Raw genomic sequence first — 18,154 nt, 5'->3', positions numbered from 1 at the left:
TAGTGACATGCCACTCTAGCACAGGAGGAAAAGCAGTTTGTTGCCTACAAAGCACAATTTTACAGTAAGAATCCTCTCTTTCTCAGGTGAAAGGCAGAAGTTTCTAGCTGAAAGCCAAACCAGCTTCACTTTATGAAACCAAACATCTCAGCTGAGTTGTGGGTGGACACACCTAGTAAACAGAGCCAGAGCCCACAGTCACAAGACCAGAATCAGGAGTCACCTGGGTCAAGATACCAGTGGTAGTCTGACACAGGAGACAAAATGGAGATCAGAACCACAAATCAGATGCTGGGAGTCATACCAGCTCAAGATGCCAGGATGCAGCCCAGTTGTTCAGACAGCTTCCTGTTCCTACATCTGGCTTAAGTGGGGACAGTGGGACAATCAGCTACTCTAAGAGTCTGCCAATAGGACCTCAGGGGTGGAGCCTCAAACTGGCACTGGGCTTCATGGGTCCCAAGCAAGCAAGCAAGCATGAGCAGGCTGCCAGCTGGAGAGTTGGAGCATGGCCACTCCTGCGAACCTGGGTTCAAGACCTGTGATCATGACACCAAGAGTCTGATTTTCCTTCAGTGGTGAGAACTTTGCGTATAACTAAGAAAATCATTGCTAGTTGCTACAGACAAGTTAAAGGCAAGTTAACTTGATGGCAAAATCAGAAGAATTTCTGTTTTTCTTAAATATATAAACAAATATTTATCATCATACAGATCTTCATTATTTGAAAAAAATTAAGTCAGTCAAGAGAAGCTTAGTCACAAGTAAGAACTCTGGCCTTGAGCCTGAGAAGGTTTTAACAGATTATATCATTGCAGAATCTCTCTATACAAACAGAAGTGATACATTCCTTTTGCTAACTGGGCAGATTGCCTTTTTGGTGCCTGTGTGGCTTCCTTATACCAAGGGCCAGATTGTGGCCTGCACTGCAGAATAGCACAATACTCCTGTGCATCACTTTCAGCACTAAATGGGCAGCAGACTCCACAGTACCTGTAAGGGGTTGGGAGCCCTAGCACCCACAAACACCAACACAGAGAGCCTGGCAACAGAACTACAACAGCACATCAGGGAGCATATGTTGTGCTGAGTGTAGACCCAGCATAGTCTATTTGTGCCTTGTAGCAGTGGAGAGAGACTGTTTCCCTCCAGTCAGCTCAAGGGTCAGCACAACAACGTGCTGCCCTTATTCTGGGCGGGTGCAGACTACCAAATCTAGTCCTAACTAAAAACCACTATACAATAAAATCCAAGAAACCCATCACATCTGAATTTGAGTTATCCAGTGCACACAGTTAGTCTTACTTACAGAATGCAAAGTTTAGAAAGCTTTTTACAGTTTGATAAAACACTGTCATGGTAAAAATATGTATTTTATTCATAACTAAAACCCATCTTCATATTTTATGGCAAGGTAGCCAATTGCAGAACAGTCCTATTGTTCAGCTAAGGTGGGTCTTAGCAGTTTTAGCCAAATAAGCTTCTTTACTGCCAGTAAACAATAAACTACTTAACTGTCATTTTTGTAACATCCCGATGACTAATTGTGATGACACCTTAATAGGACATTTCTGAACAGCTCCCTATTAAATACTTACACTGATAAATGTCAAGTTATTGTTTGAATTACACTGCATGTTCAGCCAGTCCACTGTGTATACAGTACAGAGCAGTACATTGAAAAGACAGTTTTATCCTCAGCCCCGAATAGTAACAATAACCAAAGATTTTATGGGCGTTAAATCAGTCAGTGTCATAGTTCAGCAAGGAAAAAAAATTGAATAGGAGACCAGAAAAGATACACCAATAGGCCTTGTGTATTCTGGAACTTGCCCTATTCACAGCCATCAGTATAGCTGTGTTGACGCAAACTTCTAGAGAAGACAGGCAAATATGCTATAAGACATGTACCAAGCAGTCAACCCTAGTTTCAAGAAAAGTTATACAACACTGATGCAAATCCTGCATTCTGACAGTTCTGCCTGCCTGTACTAGCTGCTTACCTCAGTGCAGCCACACTGGGATTTGGCTTCTGACACATTATAGACTCACTGTGGACAAGGTCTATCATGTAGGAAGCCAAAAAATGTGACACTTGGGCCATTTGGCAATCATTTACAGGGCCACCCAGAGGATTCAGGGGGCCTGGGGTCTTTGGCAGTGGGGGGCCCCCGCTTCAGCGGTAAGTCGAAGACCCGGAGCGGAAGAAGCTCGGCGGGCCCAGGCCCCACAAGAGTTTTCTGGGGCCCCTGGAGCGAGTGAAGGACCCTGCTCCAGGGCCCCCGAAAAACTCTCATGGGGGCCCCTGCAGTGCCCGGGGCCTGGGGCAAATTGCCCCACTTGCCCCCACCCTGATCATTTACAGGCTAAGGGTCCAGGTGAATAATACTGAATATGTATTTATGAACATTCATTTGAATAGAAATGGAATTCATTTTCACAGTATTCACAATCTTCCTTTGTTCATATTCACACAACTTACTTCTCAAGAACATTTGCAGACAGTGACTATCTCATGAATATTTAACTGGGATCTTGGGTCTAATTAAATACGGATTATTATTATAATCCCCTTCTTGCTGAAGCACAAGGTAGAGTTCTCTCAAGTCTTTTAAAAAAGCAGAACACAACCAAATACTTTTGTTTTTACAAAGAGGTTAATCTGTCTTTAAACTGAATGTAGCCATACAATTTCCCATGTAACAGAAGATCACAGGGAACATGATGCATGGAACAGCTCTTCCCTTGACACTGCCTGCCCGTACCTCTCAGTTGTGTGGAGTGTAGTTGCACTGTATGTAGAAACCACAGGAGAAAATGACATTTATGCTGTTGGGATACACTGATCTCCATCTGTTTATCTCCCTCACCCTCATTCTACACTGTTTGGGATTTTAAGGTCCCCTCTGCACTCTGTTAGCCAAGGCGAGGGGCGCGGGACCATATGGTCCAGTATATTTTACATAATACTTTTACAGGTAGCCATTTTTGCAATGAAAATGTATAGTAATTCTGCAATGGGCCAATAACTCATTCATTTGTTGCAGCAATATAGGATAACAAAATACTGGAAATTATATCAAAATCTGTTTGAATATTTCATGTTCTGTTATGCTCGTTGACTTTTTCTTTCACTAGCTCCAGTAACAGAGTCTTTGCCTCTGTCATGCATTCAAATGTCTTTACAAAATATTAACACCAGCAACATTGTATTGTGGTTGACAGTCATCTTGGAGCCAAAATCAAGCCACATGAACTTTTATTATGTCATTATTATTATTAAAGAAAACACTTTCAAGAGCCTTGTTTTGTCCTAAACAAATTCTGAATACACTCCAATATTGACTCAGTGAAGATCAATTAAACTTTCTATATTTCTACTTTAATTCCTGTTACCTGCTCATCACCAAACAGTTTCTCTTCAAAGACCTTATACAATAATAAGACGGCATATCAGACAATAGTTTTTGAATAGCAATGGGAAGGGTTAATTTTTGTTGGGTGTAAGTAGGAGCCACTAGTTTAGAAACTTGGTGTTCCTTTTTTTAGATTTAAAGATTTTCTATGAATACCAGGCCAAATCCTCAGCTGCTATAAACTGCCTTACTCCATTAAAATCAATGGAACTATGCCAGTGAACACCAGCTGAGAATTTGGTAAGTCTTCCAAAAACAAACAAACAAATACATGCATATTATATGTGGGAAAAGAAACAAGTCATCGCCAGAATCTGTGTGAAGAGTCTGGACATTTAAATTTTGCTGGTCTGCAGACTTTGCTATTAGTTTTGATGTGACCCTGGGTAACCCTGAAACATGCAAGTTTTACACTGAGCTAAGGTATATTTTCAAGGTCATGTGCCACTATGGAGGTTTTTTTAGGGAGGAAAGTAAACAAACACTTATGTCAATTATACTTTCTATTGTGCGGTCCAGAAAAGAGAGTGATTAACTATGTATCAAAATTTTACCTTGTTTTGTTGTGGGTTGCAGAAGTTAAACCAAGAGAAAGCTCAACTCCTCTGCTGCTGTAAAATCAAAGGACAAGCTGCCTGTTCCTGGAATGGGAGAAGCCCTGCTCTCTCAGATTTTCCTCTTTGGCTGGTAAAATGAGAACATGAAAATCTGAAGTGAAACCAGTTAGGGACTGGTGCCTGAATATGAGGTTTCTTGGGCCCCCAGACTTTCTTCTGGTGGGTGAATCATCAGTTCCTGATAGGAGAAGAGGGGTGCCAGCTTGGAGTGCCCAGATCCACCTGTTCTCCTCTAAACAGATCACTATTTGGAAAGGTTCTGAAATTTTACCCCCACAAAAAAAATCTGTGGAGAAGTATCCCACTAGCTTCCCAGTTTAATTTGTTTTGATATCCGTAAAAGATTTTTCATCTTGCTGAAGTCTAAATTATAATGATGCCATTTATAGGGACAGTCCATGCACAGCTTCTGGCACTGTATTCAAACAAATAGAGCTAGATGAAGAATGTGTCACATTTTTTCCACAAAAATGGGGTGTGGGGTGGAAAAGGAGAAATGTAAGAGGGGAAAAGAAGAAGGAAGCAAGAGCCAAAACTTTTGATTTCAGGGGTTGGGGGAGGTGTCACTGAAATATTGGACTTTTTAAAAATTCTATTAATGGTTTTTAAAGGCCATTTTTCATTTAAAAAAATGAAAAAGTTCAGTCAGCTCTACACACAAATGTCTGTTTTGTTGGGTGATGAGTCTGCTTAAGGACAAATCAACTTCTCTCAGATACATTTCTTTTATCTTCCCCATTCTCTTTCTCCTGGTTCCTCAATGAGAGATCACAACCTCTCTCTTCCATTTTCGTTTTTTCCACCATGAGTGGAGAGAGTTTGTGAAATGCCTCTTATAAGCAGAAACATGGATCTCATACAGTTGTGTTCCTTTGAAGAATATGATACAAAGAAGAGAATTTGAAAACTCAAGGTACATCATATTAGTTATCCTATGTGTCTGATTTTATATGCTGTCAACTGCCTTCATTGGACCTGCATAAAAACCCCTGTTTCTAGACAACTATATAATGCTTATTCACATACATACCTCAGAAAAAGTTAATTATAAAAATACATCGGGCCATATGAAGCATTTCTAGTGTAGAGGCAAGTCATGAGGACAATAATGATCCCCAGGATCATATCAGTAGATAGACCTAATGTATCACTTTTCAACTCTCTTATGTTTTATTGCATCTCTAACTCAGTAACATACATTGCAGTCAACTCTTCAAGGGTATCTCTTATTGAAAATTGCATTACACAAGATAAAAAGGAGACAAATGACACAAAATAATAGCAATCTCCAAACCACATTAATCAGATAAGTCATACTTCAAAAAGTGAGTAATGATGCTGTGCTCAGCTTGCAGAACAATGAATATCTGAAAATAAATTAGAATTTCAAAATGCAGTTAATATTCTCATTCTTTAGAGCCATGTCAACAGATTAAGTTATTTATTTTTTAAAAGGACATATTGGACGTATTTTAAAAGATATGAAAAAATATCCATATATTTACAGGTATAGGTTTTTATTCACCAATGACTTATACTTGATGTAACAACCCATTCAGGTTTGTGGATCCACTAATAAGTTGCAGTGTGCTGTAAATGTAGAACACACAAAAATTGCACTGTGACAGATACAAGGCGGGGATGGGGGGTGGGGGGGGAGGAAATCAACTAAAAGGTGCTACTGTTTAATACCAGTAGCTCAACTGGTCTAAGCCTTAGATATTGGGTCATCTTTCTTATTTTATTAAATGAAATGTGAAGCAAGTAGTTATAGTCACTGTGATCTGACTGTGCAGAAATCCAGTTCTCAAGACTGGAAATGCCTTTGAGCAATAAAGTATTTTTTCCTAATATTTATTGTTTTAATTATAATTTTTCTCCCTTTCAAACCCACTGCAGACAAATTGGCAGCATAAATGAATTAGCCCTTGAGTTTCGGAGTGAGTAATAATCTAGTTTATTTGGTTTTGTATTCCAACCCTGATATAATGACACATAAAGGAAAACCATGAATAAGGCTGGCAGCAGTACAATCAGCTCACTTGCCTCAACCCATAATAATAATCTGTATTAATAAAGTGAAGAAAACTTGGCGATTGCTACTATTTTATTCTGTCCTGTGCAAAACTATTTCAAGTAAGGAATTTCATGCTTGAGGCCTGATCCAGACAAGCTTTAGCAGTTGATGACAAAAATTCTATGGCTCTGCTATTCCAGTGACTCCTTTTAAAATAAAATCTATAAAGCTTGCATTGGATAGCAGCTGGGAAAGAGTCTGAAATGAACAGTACCATTAGTCATATTTGGTGGGGATGTTCAGTATTTTAAAATTGAAATTACGAACAGATCCATTTATTGTGTTTCTTGGGCTCACAGATAAATTAGATCTATTATAGAATACTACAAAATTGCTCATGCACCTTCCAATAGCCAGGTGCATCTTGCCAGAATTTTAGAAGAAAGAGAGTCCCTTCCACCCTCTCCCAACATCATCTGAATACAGGTTGTTCAGACAATGGAACAGCTCACAGATAATCTGAAACGGGACTGCCATTTCTAGAATTAGAAAAAAAATACAAAAGACAAACCTGGGAAACTGAGAAATTTGGTTTGCCCGTGAAACTTTCTACTATCTTTAATAATAGTAAGTGGCACTGGGAAATGACATCAAGGAACTTCAGTGAACATGCCCATTGATTACCTAGACAGCCTAATGAGGGCTTGGATTTTCAATGGCTGAGTTAATTTAAGTGAACCAAAGAAGATTAAAAGATCATGGTCCTAAAAACTTAAATTCTTCCCTGACAACTCTAATCCCATCAGCCAGGGAAAGCTGTTTACTGACCCTGAGCCTAAGAGATAGAGGTCTTTGACTAACATAGCTTGTGTCACTATCCTTGGCTGACAAGAGTGAACTCATCACAAAGGGGATTAAAAAAAAAAAAAAAAAGAGAGAGAGAAACCAACCTGCATGAACAATGCAAGGATTTAATCTATTCATAATAGAAAGTAAGAGACAGTAGGGGAGAAATCCACAGCTGTGGATTTACAAGTAAGTGCCTTTACCCATCATATACAATTTGCATATATGTACAGGACGTACCCTGGAAACCATTCAGCATAAACATTATGTCAGTATATTACAATCAGCCACAGGGATTCCTTCCAAGATACAAAACCTTTCACTGTCACTGAAGCCCAGGTTGATGATGAAAGAAAGTAGTTACAGTTTAATTTTGTTGTTGTTGCCTGTAAGAAATGAGTTGGTGGTCTCTGAGTATTTCTATTAGACAAGACTCTACTTTAGTAAACACCTTGTTGGTTTTCTGATCAGAAGATCCAAGGACTCAACAGCCATGGAGACTGACCTACAGTATCACTTCACTTCTATAGATGGTCCCTGCACAAGGTAGAAACACACTGGTGGGGCAACTTGCAGTGCTTTTGTTGTTGTTGTTAATGGATAATACAAGTAACCACATGTGGGGGCCCCAGTCATGGGTGAGGGTCCTATTCTGATAGGCACTGGGAGTTGGGGGGGGACAAAACCAAAAAAAGAGATGGTACTTGTCCCAACAAGTAAGTGCATGCATGTCACTGCCCATAAGCTTGCTGCCTAAATAAAAAGGCTTCAGTCTACAGAGCTGGTAATCCAACACATTTCATAAAAAACATTAAATTAAAATAATGAGACCAAAGGTAAAAACACCTCTGACCTCAGTATCAAACAGATATGCATTCTGAGTAGGATATTCAAAAAGTAATGCTACAGTGGACATTGTAGTGGTTTTCACAGAATTATAGAATATCAGGGTTGGAAGGGACCTCAGGAGGTCATCTAGTCCAACCCCCTGCTCAAAGAAGGACCAATCCCCAACTAAATCATCCCAGCCAGGCCTTTGTCAAGCCTGACTTTAAAAACCTCTAAGGAAGGAGATTCCATCACCTTCCTATGTAACTCATTCCAGTGCTTCACCACCCTCCTAGTGAAAAAGTTTTTCCTAATATCCACCCTAAACTTCCCCCACTGCAACTTGAGACCATTACTCCTTGTTCTGTCATCTGCTATCACTGAGAACAGTCCTCTTTGGAACCCCCTTTCAGGTAGTTGAAAGCAGCTATCCAATCCCCCTCTCAGTCTTCTCTTCTTCAGACTAAACAATCCCAGTTCCCTCACCCTCTCCTCATAAATCATGTGCTCCAGCCCCCTAATCATTTCTGTTGCCCTCTGCAGGACTCTTTCCAATATTTTCTATCCACCTTATAGCCCATTCATCCAGCCCATACTACTTCAACTTGCCAGCAAGAATACTGTGGGAGACCTATCAAAAGCTTTGCTAAAGTCAAGGAATAACACATCCACTGCTTTCCCCTCATCCACAGAGCAAGTTATCTCATCATAGAAGGCAATTAGGTTAGTCAGGCATGACTTGCTCTTGGTGAATCCATGTTGACTGTTCTTGAACACTTTCCTCTCCTCTATATGCTTCAGAATTGATTCCTTGAGGACCTGCTCTATGATTTTTCCAGGGACTGAGGTGAGGCTCATCCCCGCACCCTCCTTCTTCCCTTTTTTAAAGATGGGCACTATGTTAGCCTTTTCCCAGTCATCCGGGATCTCCCCTGATCACCATGAGTTTTCAAAGATAATGGCCAATGGCTCTGCAATCACATTCGCCAACTCCTTTAGCACCCTCAGATGCAGTGCATCCGGCCCCATGGACTTGTGCTCATCCAGCTTTTCTAAATAGTCCTGAACCACTTCTTTCTCCAGAGGGCTGCTCACCTCTTCCCCATGCTGTGCTGCCCAGTGCAGTAGTCTGGGAGCTGACCTTGTCCATGAAGACAGAGGCAAAAAAAAGCATTGAGTACATTAGCTTTTTTCACATCCTCTGTCACTAGGTGGGCTCATTCAGTAAGGAGCCCACACTTTCCTTGACCACCTTCTTGTTGCTAACATACCTGAAGAAACCCTTCTTATTACTCTTAACTTCTCTTGCTAGCTGCAACTTCAAGTTTGATTTGGCCTTCCTGATTTCACTCCTGCATGCCTGAGCAATATTTGTAATACTCCTCCCTGGTCATTTGTCCAATGTTCCACTTCTTGTAAGCTTCTTTTTTGTGTTTAGGATCAACAAGGATTTCACTGTTAAGCCAAGCTAGTCGCCTGCCATATTTACTATTCTTTCTACACATCGAGATGGTTTGTTCCTGCAACCTCAATAAGGATTCTTTAAAATACAGCCAGCTCTCCTGGACTCCATTCCCCCTCATGTTATTCTCCCAGGGGATCCTGCCCATCAGTTCCCTAAGGGAGTCAAAGTCTGCTTTTCTGAAGTCCAGGGTCTGTATCCTGCTGCTCTCCTTTCTTCCTTGTGTCAGGATCCTGAACTCAACCATCTCATGGTCACTGCCTCCCAGGTTCCCATCCACTTTTGCTTCTCCTATTAGTTCTTCCCTGTTTGTGAGCAGCAGGTCTAGAAGAGTTCTGCCCCTAGTTGGTTCCTCCAGTACTTGCACCAGGAAATTGTCCCCTACACTTTCCAAAAACTTCCTGGATTGTCTGTGCACCACTGTATTGCTCTCCCCGCAGATATCAGGGTGATTGAAGTCTCCCATGAGAACCAGGGCCTGTGATCTAGTAACTTCTGTTAGTTGCCGGAAGAAAGCCCCGTCCACCTCACACCCCTGGTCTGGTGGTCTACAGCAGACTCCCACCACGAGATCACCCTTGTTGCTCACACTTCTAAACTTAATCCAGAGACTCTCAGGTTTTACTGTACTAAACTAGAAACATGGCTTTAATTGGGTGGATTAATCTGGAAAAGCATTTTCCCAGTACGTTTCCTGGGTGGTTTCAAATGATACACTCACAAACTAGAACACACACATACGATTGTATCACAAATAACTAAAACAGAGGAAATGAAAGACTTACCTTGAATATGCCTGATTTCAGTCTCATGCAACAGCGTGCAGGCACTAAATGGAAAAAAAATTGAACGAGTCTTAATCTTTGGAGATGCAAATTATTGACTGAGCAAATTGAATTTAAGACCCAAGGAAATCCAGCCCAGCCATTTAAGAATGCCCAGCTTTATTTGTTCTCATTTGTTCTATTCCATAACTACTAGAAATAAGCATGTTTTTATTATTATTTTCCTACTCTACACACCTGAAAGTGAGTCTGAAAAAAACACTAATTTCAGTATAACTGTAGCATGAAAAACTATGTAGTTATAACAATTGCCAAAATCAAAACATTTAGAAATGTGGGTCCATGTTGTCAATAATATGTTGCAATTCATAATTGTTCTCTGGTAAAGTGCAGAGCTAAAAGCATTAAAATGAGCCTAGAAATAAGCAGACACTCAGTTTTGCTCAGAAACAAATATATTGAATCAAAAAGGACAAAAATAAATATGCACATTATTCAGAGTAATAGATCACAATGGCTTTTGGAGAAGATGAAGAAAAGAGCTCTTCTAGCAATTGCTATCAAGAGAAATCACGAAGATAAACAGTTTCAGGATTTGACACTTTGGATTCGCAAAATGTGTAGTATCTATTTCAACACCTATTGGAAGTGATTAAGTATTTTAAATAAATGAGGACAAAATTCAAATTAATATTTGTCAAGATAACATTTGAGTGGCATAAACGGTCTTATTAAACGTAAAATCTAAACATTAGCCATTCTGAATATTTTGGTACAAGTTTATGCATTGCTACATATCAATGACAGCCATCTGACAATCTCAGAAATCTTGGCATAATGAATAAAATAACTTCAATACCAACTTCTCTCCTACATTCCCAAAGCACTTTAGAAATATAAAGCAGGTTTACAAAATTGATTAATTACTTTATTCACAACCAAAATGCAAACCCTTCTTGGGTGTAATCTACTATTTACTATTCACTGTTTGAACCCTGTGCATCTGTTTAGCCCAGGAATTAAAAACTAACAACATATCCAATTTAAACATCAGGGTTAATTTAGGAGGGCAGTATGTAATTAGCCAAATTAGGATTTGGTTACAAGACCAAGGCTATCATGCTTCCTGAAAATGCATAGGATCTAATTACCACAAGTGGTCAGGATCTCTTTTACATCCCATCCAAAAGATGGCATTTCCAGCAGTACAGGCTTTCCAAGTTTCTAATGCCTCATTGGGGCATAGTTTCACCAATGACTAAGTAGTAAAGATGCCAACATTGAATCTTCAACACCACCTCCTGTCTATCCCTTAGAAGTTTCCCGTCCCAGAGGGATGTAAGTATGGCTGGGGGCGGGAGGGGAGGGAAGAGCTATGCAACTTTGTAATTTATATGCAGCCCAGAGATAGGACAGGTTTCAGAGTAGCAGAGATAGGACAATTATTCTCCACATAATTGCAATGCAACCAATACCTGGAATACTGCATTCTATTCTAGGCAACACATTACAGACAAATAGGCAAGTTACAGATAGATCCAGAGAAGACCAAAACCAATAATGGTGCTGGGAGAACTGATTTACAAGGAAGGATTAACAATTTAAATGTATACCATGGCTAAGCAATTAGTAACTCACAGATATGACATTGGCCTACAAATATGTGAAGGGTCTTAACACCAAGGAAGGAAAGGAATTTAGTGTGATGGATGGAGGAAACTAGGAAAAATTGACTGAATATCAAAACTTCTCAAACACTGAGAGGTATTATTCTGTGGAATGAACTCCCAAAAGCAATAATGGAACCATCATCATATTTGACTTAAAACGTGACTGGACAAAATCCTAGAAAATATACTACAGTGAAAAATCTTCAGTCTTCAGGGAAATGGACTCATGATTATATTGTATAAAACCACAGTTGTGATTACCACTTTACAGCATGTGAAAATAAAGTTCTTGTCCTTATCTAAGAGAGGAAGGATTGTCTTGTGGTCAAGCCACAGGATAGGGACACATGGGTGTATTTGCTATCACAGATTTGTGTAAACCACTTAATCTTCGTGTCAGTTCTCGATCTGTAAAATACTCCCCCATATCTTACAAGGATGCTTTATCAAGCAGAGGTGGATTATGGATTTGTGGGGCCCTGGGCCAGAGCAAGTGGGGTACCCTTCCCCTCCCCTCCCCCCTGCAGTCCGCCCCCTGGTGGTGCTTCCAGGGAAATGGGGTCAGGGCACAGGGGGCTTGCTCCACCCCCTCATCCCTGCCTGGCCACTCCTGCCAGGGAGCCAGGTTGGGATGTTGAGGTGCTCATTTCTCCAGGGCCCTGTGGTAGGGGCCCCATTGGCTCAGTGGCTAATCTGCCACTGGTTGTGTGTATAAATTAGGGTTGCCAAGCAATTAAAAAATTAATTGCAATTAATATCACTGTTAAACAATAGAATATTATTTAAATATTTTTGATGTTTTCTACGTTTTCAAATATATTGATTTCAATTACAACACAGAATACAAAGTGTACAGTGCTCACTTTGTATTTATTTTTATTACAACTATTTGCACTTTAAAAAACAAAAGAAATAGTATTTTTCAATTCACCTCATACACATACTGTAGGGCAATCTCTTTATCATGAAAGTTGAACTTACAAATGTAGAATTATGTACAAAAAATAACTGAATTCAAAAATAAAATTGTAAAACTTTAGAGTTAACAAGTCCACTCAGTCTTACTTCTTGATCAGCCAATTGCTCAGACAAACATGTTTGTTTACATTTGCTGCCCACTTCTTGTTTCGAATGTCACCTGAAAGTGAAAACAGGCATTCACATGGCACTGTTGTAGCCAGTGTGGCAAGATATTTACGTGCCACATGCGCTAAAGATTCAAATGTCCCTTCATGCTTCAACCACCATTCCAGAGAACATGCATCCATGCTGATGATGGGTTCTGCTTGATAACAATCCAAAGCAGTGGGACTGACGCATGTTTTTTTTCATCATCTGAGTCAGATGCCACCAGCAGAAGGTTGATTTTCATTTTTGGTGGTTCGGGTTCTGTAGTTTCCACATCAGAGAGTGTTGCTCTTTAAGACTTCTGAAAGCATGCTCCACACCTCGTCCCTCTCAGATTTTGGAAGGCACTTCAGATTCTTAAACCTCAGGTCGAGTGCTGTAGCTATCTTTAGAAATTTCACATTGGTACCTTCTTCCCATTTTGTCAAATCTGCAGTGAAAGTGTTCTTAAAACGAACAACACGTGCTGGGTCATCTTCCGAGACTGCTATAAAATGAAACATATAGCAGAATGCAGGTAAAACAGAGCAGGAGACACACAATTCTCCCCCAAGGAGTTAAGTCACAAATTTAATTAACTCATTATTTTTTGAGCAAGCATCATCAGCATAGAAACATGTCTTCTGGAATGGTGGCCAAAGCGTGAAGGGGCATACAAATGTTTAGCATATCTGGCACATAAATACTTTGCAATGCCAGCTACCACTGTGCCATGTGAATGCCTGTGCTCACTTTCAGGTAACATAAATAAGAAGGAAGCATTATCTCCTGTAAATGTAAACAAACTTGTTTGTGTTAGCGATTGGCTGAACAAGTAGTAAGACTGAGTGGAGCTGTAGGCTCTGAAGTTTTACATTATTTTGCTTGGGTTCGGTAGCCAAAAATAATTTTTTTTTTTAATCTACCTTTGTAAATGGCACTTTCACGATAAAGAGATTCAACTGAGAACTTGTATGAGGTGAATTGAAAAATACTATTTCTTTTATCATTTTTAAAATGCAAATATTTGTAATGAAATATAAAGTGAGCCCTGTACACTTTGAATTCTGTGTTGTAATTGAAATAAATATTTTTGAAAATGTAGAAAAACATCCAAAAAGATTTAATAAATTTCAATTGTTATTCTATTGTTTAACCGTGTGATTAAAACTACAATTAATCATGATTAATTTTTAAATAGTGATTAATTTTTGAGTTAATCTCTTGAGTTAACTGCAATTAAATTGACAAACCTAGTATATGTCCAAAAAATGCTGGACAGGTGCTCAAATACTAGTGATGAGGACCGGATAAATACCTACACACAGTTTCGTCTAATTGCTTTGATTCTATTCAGAATCAATACCACTAAAAATTGAGAGATCTGATGAGACCGCAGCCCATGCTTGTAATGCTATACCTCACAAAATAATCAGTGTTAGTTTTAAAACATGTTACTTTGGTTCAAAGGCTTAGCCAAGACTAACAGTTCAGTAAGTCTTCAGGCTGCAATCTGCTATTTCTAGTGTTTTGGAAAATTACAATTGTTAGAATTATTACATATTGCTATAAAATTCCCTATAAAAGGGACTGATCTGAGAAACCTAATCACTCATGATAGCAAATTTTCTATGAAACTAGTTTTTCTATCACAATCTTCAAGCTTCAGTTGTTCCCTTAAATTGTTTAAACCTTTATTGAAACAGAAGTTCAGAATGCCTGTAAATGCCTAACACCATTTGGCAGAAAACATGAATAATTATGTAGCTAATGGTGATCTAATAGCTTGCTATGGAGAACAAAGGATATTGATTTTAAGAATGTTTTTTATTAGGGAAGGGATTTACATCTCCCTGAATCAAAGTTTGATATAAGAATTGAAGACTGAACTCTAAAGTTGTTGGTTTGAATCCCCACCTATTCATGATCCTAAAAATCTGGCAGAGCCATGCAATATGAAGCGGAGATTCTGTAGACAGATGCTTCAGCATACAAATTGCCTACTTTCAGGAGGAGAGAGAAGATTTTTGAATGGAGCATGAAGACAAGAAAAGCTGATTAAGTTAAAAGGATGGCTGACATTGATACTATACCCCTATTTCACCTGCGCTCTGATGCTCAGCTTTGGCCAAGGAGTGCCCAGAACAGTTTAGGAGGGGAAGAGGTACACATGCCTTGTGCATTCACCTCTCTGCCGCTTACCTTGAGCGGTCTGGGCAGCAGGCTGGTTCCAAAGTGTAAAGGCAGACACAAGTGCTTATAATTTACACCAGCCGCCAATGGATCCAAAAGGGCAGGTACTGTGACCAGGCATCATTGGCATGTTGTGACACCCCTTTGTAATGTCTGCAGGGAGAGACAGGATGATGTAGGGGACACTAAGAGGGTTGTGTGCCACATGAACTAATCCAAGGCACCCTCCAGGGTTGGTTACTCCAGCTTTAGTGTGATTTTGTTCCAACAGAAACATGTAATTTCTGCACATGCTGAAATTATATATTAGTGCTTTCCTATATCTACTACATTGTGCATATTCTTCCACTGTACCACATCACACTAACCCTGATCACAACTAAACTAACATAATATTTTGACTGCCTGGCAGTAACTAGGATGCTGCCTGTATTTTCCCACATTTGTGAATGTTAAACTAAAATAAAAAGTAAGCCATTAAAATATTATGTATTAACAATCTTTGCTTGAAAATGCTCTCTTTTAAGTAAACATCATTAACTTTCTGTTAATACTGCAGTTAGACATTGATATATTTTTGCATCGCATCTCAGAAAACACTTCCCACTGCTAGAATTGTATGCTTCTGTCCACTAACCAACTGCATTTTATTAATGTCACTAAGTAGGTGTATTTTTAGTAACAATACCTCATTCACATATGCTGTGCCAGAATCACTGATTTATCTGCATGACTTCAGTGATAAGAGCTGGTAATATTCTTTAATAACTGTTTAAAATGTTCTAGTTGTGTGCTTCAAGCAACAGTGTTATTCCAACACCTAGACAGAGTTCTTTCCACTTGTAGTATTTTCCACTACTCAATATGCACAATCCGGCATCCAATAGCCAGGATTTCCCATTATTGTGTTCTAGTTACATAACTTTTAGTCCAAGTATGAACATGCCTGAAGTTCACAAAAGAATCATTATCAAAATATGCTGACTACATTTTTCAACCTTCATGCTAAACATGAACGTTCAGTCAAAATTTGATATCAGCTCTTAGCCAGACCTTAAATACCAGACAGTAGAAGAAATTACCATTTTTCAGCATATAAAGATATTCTAGTCAGTCACTCTCTCGAGACGATTATATGACCTTCTCTTCATATTATCTGTCAATTGCTTAGCACACTCTTGATGCTATATAATAAGTAAAGCCAATTTTTTTTTTAAATAAAACAAATCGAATTTGTTGAAAGTTCTTTTTGTAAAATCCTGCAGATTTGGAATCAAATGTAACGTTTTCATTATCAAAGGTTGCCAAAGTGGGACAGGGAGCAGAAGGAGGTGAAGCAAGGAGAGAGATCAGTCAGAACAATTAGAAGCTTACTTTGCAAGGAAAGAGACACACTGTGAGCCAGTTTCTACCTTTAGTGACATGAGGCCTAAGTTAGCTAATGGAAAATAGTCACTTCATCCAAGGTTAGAATTTGTCCCTTGAGACAAACTGGGAAATACCTGTATTACTTGTATGAATATGGTGGATGCCTCTGAGTGTTTATTGTGAAAGGTTACTGGTTACGGAATTAAATCAAGAGGGGTTGCTAGGGGAATGAAGCAGGAAAGGTAAAACAATGGCCTAGATAAATAACATCCTAACAAACACAATAGCCAAATTGATAGTCATGAAGAGGCCGCTCCTGGGAACAGAGATGTTTTGCCAAAGTTGAGAATATAGAGATCAAAGGCAACACTAGGGGGCCCCCAAGCCTAGAAAAGGTGAAAGTTGAGTGAGTGATCAGTCACACTGTCACAGTCACACTGGCTAGGGAATACAAAGAGACAGGAGCAGGACAGTCTGTTCCCTCCCAGCCACAGATGAGGGTTATCTGGGCTGACAACAATTTACCAAAAACTGGCAAGGAAAGATTAAGATGCATGTCAGAATCCAGCACAAAGTTCTTTTATTGTTCTACCTTTTTTTGCTCCTTGGGAGAAGGACTAAATAATACTTGGCTTTGAAGATGACTTAAAGCAGCTCAAAAACAACTCACTGATCACAGGTCCCCAGAATGAAAAGGCTTGCAAAGTGCCAAGTAAAATTGGATCTGTCTAATTAAGACCCTGGGGACACAGAAGGGCTGACACCCAGAGACCCTGTCCCAGAATGGTCATGTCACCTGTTTCCATCCATAGTGAGGTACAGGAAGCCAGGCCTGTCACCTAAGAGGGTGAACTTGATATTCTTGGGGGAATTCTGCACCACTGCACAAGTGCATAATTCATGTCCCCCGCAGATTTCTACACACAATTGATTCTGATAGGGAGGCAAAGGAAAGCTGCAATTACACCTTTCACCCACCAGGGCCGATGTGCAGGAAGAGAGAGCAGCTGGCTCATGGGCCAAAGCAGCCAAAGAGGAAGGGAATAGAGGCTACCTTCTTCACAGTGCCCTGCCCACAGGGACAGGTGAGGCAGCATGGGATATGTTGGGGGAGGGGAAGAGACACGACAGATAGGGCAAGGTGCACAGGGCTGCAAGGGAGGGTCACAACATTGAGCCAGTGGCTGAATGGGAGTGGGGGTGCAGGGCTACATGGGAACACGGGCAGATATGCTTGGCTGAATGGAGGTGTAGAGACACATGGAGACAAAGGCAGATGTGCCTCAGCCTGACTGAATGAGAGAGGCTGCGGTCAGCCAGGGTCTGCATGAGGGAGATTCCCCAACTCCCTAACAATCCCTCCACACCCACCCACCCAAAAAAAAAAAAACACCCCACCACCACCACCTGTTCCATACTTCTCCCACCTACACCCAACAACCCTGCAGGTTCACTCCCAGGCTTCTCCCCAGAAATTACTTCTCTCTCCCTCAACTTGTCTGTTACCCAACTCCTCTAAGCCTTTGCATGGCTTCTGAGGGGTGCAAGAAATAGGTTTCTATATTGTAGTTTAAATGAATTATGACCAAAAGTTTTGTATTAATAGGCCTCGTCAGGAATCTATTTGTCAAAAAACATTTCCTGAATCTTTTTTGTTACAGACATACTTGTTGACACGTATTTTGAAATAAATTACCAAAGTTATTGAAACTGGTATGATGTTATTTTGACAAAAAAATACGCAGAATTTTCAAATTTTATGTGCAGAATTTTTAAGTGCAGAATTCCACCAAGAGTAACTTGAAAGGGACTTAAGGTGCAGTCCTACCATGTAACTGTGACACC

At 39.9% G+C, this 18,154-nt stretch overlaps 1 protein-coding gene across 6 annotated transcripts in view; it reads right to left on the bottom strand.

The window, feature by feature from the left end:
- ATP2B2 (ATPase plasma membrane Ca2+ transporting 2) overlaps positions 1-18,154 on the bottom strand; it is a 563,074-nt gene that overhangs the window by 523,086 nt on the left and 21,834 nt on the right. For all 6 annotated transcript variants that reach the window (XM_039480788.1, XM_039480783.1, XM_039480784.1 and 3 more), the window contains exon 2: positions 9,972-10,015. The gene's annotated coding sequence lies outside the window, so the exon portion shown is untranslated. The remainder of the gene's footprint in view (positions 1-9,971; positions 10,016-18,154) is intronic.

This window comes from Mauremys reevesii, linkage group 7 (assembly GCF_016161935.1).
Source record: "Mauremys reevesii isolate NIE-2019 linkage group 7, ASM1616193v1, whole genome shotgun sequence".
Taxonomy (NCBI): Eukaryota; Metazoa; Chordata; order Testudines; family Geoemydidae; genus Mauremys; species Mauremys reevesii.
The sequence above is the reverse complement of the archived record's forward strand: the minus strand, read 5'-3'. Positions and strand labels throughout refer to the sequence as shown.